A 2,369-nucleotide genomic window follows, 5' to 3' on the forward strand; every position below is an offset into this window, starting at 1 on the left:
GCAGGAGAACAGGGTGATGGTGGGGAGAAGGTCAGCAGGAAAACATGTGAGCAAAGGAATCTGCGTCATAAATAAGTTCAAGGAAAGGTACTGTGCCTGGATGTGCACATGGGCTAGATTTATGTTTCTCTTTACCCAAACATCTCAGTGTAGCAAACAGTAACAGAGCAGTATCACCGCCAGCATCTCAACTCCAGCCATAGGGCAGTTTTCTCCTGTCTCAGAGTAAAATGAATGGTCAGCCTCACACCGAGACATTCCATTCCCAGGGCCACGCAGGAAACAGAGGCCTTCCTCTTATCTCAACCGCAAAGAGGCCTTCCTCTTTTACTAATCCTCCTCAGCACAGACCCTTTACAGGTATTGGGCTGGGGGACAGTAAGGTATTTCCCTGCCAACGAGGCCATATTTCAGGCTGTCTCAGTGAGGGGAAACCTTGGACAATATCCAGGCTTTCTTGAGCAGAGGTCCCTGTGGTTTTCCTCAGTGCATCGTGTTAATAGAGATTGGAGAATGGTGATGACTTTTACCAAGCATACTGCCTGCAAACATACTGTTAACAAGGCACATCCTGCACAGGCCTGAATCCCTTAAACCTTGATTCAACACAGCACATGTTTCTGTGAGCACAGGGCTGGGGCTGAAGTTACAGGTTAAGAGCATCTCAAAGCAGAACAATTTTTCTTAGTAGAAATCAAAACGGAGTTTCTTCTGTCTTCCTTTTCTCCATAGACACAGTAACAGTCTGATCTCTCTTCCTTTCCCCCACAGTATGTGTTTCTGGCGTCTACTGTCAGGTGCGTGGGTGTGTCCGGGGTGTGTATTGGTGCGTCTCATATGTGTGAAATGTATGTGTGAAGGGTGTGTGTGAGGTGTCAGGTGTGTGGGTGTGTCTGGGTTGTGTGTGAGGTGTGTGTGTGAGATGCATGTGTGATGTGCGTATGTCTGGTGTGTGTGTCTGGTGTGTCTAAGGGGTGTGTGTGTTGTGTGTTTGGGTGTGTGGTGTGTGTGAAACGTGTGTTTCCTGTGTGACTGGTGTCAGGTGTGTGTTTGGGTATGTGAGGTGTGTGTCTGGGGTGTGTGAGGTGTGTGTGTTTGGGTGGGTCTGGTGTGTGTGAACTGTATGTGTCAAGGGCATGTGTGAGGTGTGAGTTGGGAGTGTGTTTCAGATGTGTGTGTAAGAGGTGTGTGTGATGTGTGTATGGTGTGTGTGTCTGGTGTGTCTGAGGGGTGTGTGGGGTGTGTGTGAAGTGTGTGTTTGGGTATGTCTGGTGTGTGAGGTGTGTATTTCTGGGGTGTGTGTCAGGTATGTGGAGTGTGGGTCAGGTGTGTGTATGTCAGGTGTGTGTTGTGTGGGTCAAGGGTGTGTGAGGTGAGTGTGTTTGGGTGTGTCTGGTGTGTGTTTCTGGGGTATGTGTCAGGTGGGCATCAGGTGTGTGTGGGGCATGTGTGGGTGTGTCAGCTGTTTAAGGTGTGTGTTTCTGGGGTATCAGGTGTGTGTGTGGTATATGTGAGGTGTGTGTGTGGGTGTGTCTGGTGTGTGAGGTGTGTTTCTGGGGTATGTGTCAGGTGTGTGTGTGTGGGGTGTGTGTGAGGTGTGTGTCTGGGGTGTGTGTGAGGTGTGTGTTTAGATGTATTTGGTGTTTGAGGGGTGTGTTTCTGGGGAGGGTGTCAGGTGTGTGTGGGGTGTTAAGTGTGACAGGTGTGTGTTTGGGTGCGTCTGGTGTGTGGGGTGTGTGTCAGGTGTGGATGTGTCGGGTGTGTGTGTGTGAAGTGTGTGTTTGGACGTGTCTGGTGTTTGAAGTGTGTTTCTGGGGGTGTCAGGTGTGTGTGTCAGGTGTGAGGTGTGTGGATGTCTGGTGTTTGACGCGTTTCTGCGGGTGTCAGGTGTGTGTGTGTGAGAGGTGTGTGTTTGGATGTATCTGGTGTTTGAGGTGTGTTTCTGGGGTGTGTGTCAAATGTGTGGGGTATCAGGTGTGTGTCAGCTGTGTGTGAGGTGTCAGGTATATGTTTCTGGGGGTGTGTGAGGTGTGTGTGTGTCAGGTGTGGGGTGTGTATCTGGGGTGTCAGGTGTGTGTGTCAGGTGTGTCTGGGGTGTGTGTCAGGTGTGTGTCGGGTATGTGTGAGGTGTGTGTTTGAATGTCTGGTGTTTGAAGTGTGTGATTCTGGGGGTGTGTCAGGTGTGTGTCTGGGGTGTGTGTGCCTGCGGTGTGTGTTTGGATGTGTCTGGTGTTTGAGGTGTCAGGTGTGTGTCAGATGTGTCTGGTGTGTGGGGTGTCTGTGAGGTGTGTGGGATGCGTGTGAGGTGTGTGGGTGGATGTTTCTGGTGTTTGAGGTGTGGTTTCTGGGGGTGTGTCAGGTGTGTGTGT

This window comes from Mandrillus leucophaeus, unplaced genomic scaffold, assembly GCF_000951045.1.
Source record: "Mandrillus leucophaeus isolate KB7577 unplaced genomic scaffold, Mleu.le_1.0 Scaffold219, whole genome shotgun sequence".
In the NCBI taxonomy this organism is placed as follows: domain Eukaryota; kingdom Metazoa; phylum Chordata; class Mammalia; order Primates; family Cercopithecidae; genus Mandrillus; species Mandrillus leucophaeus.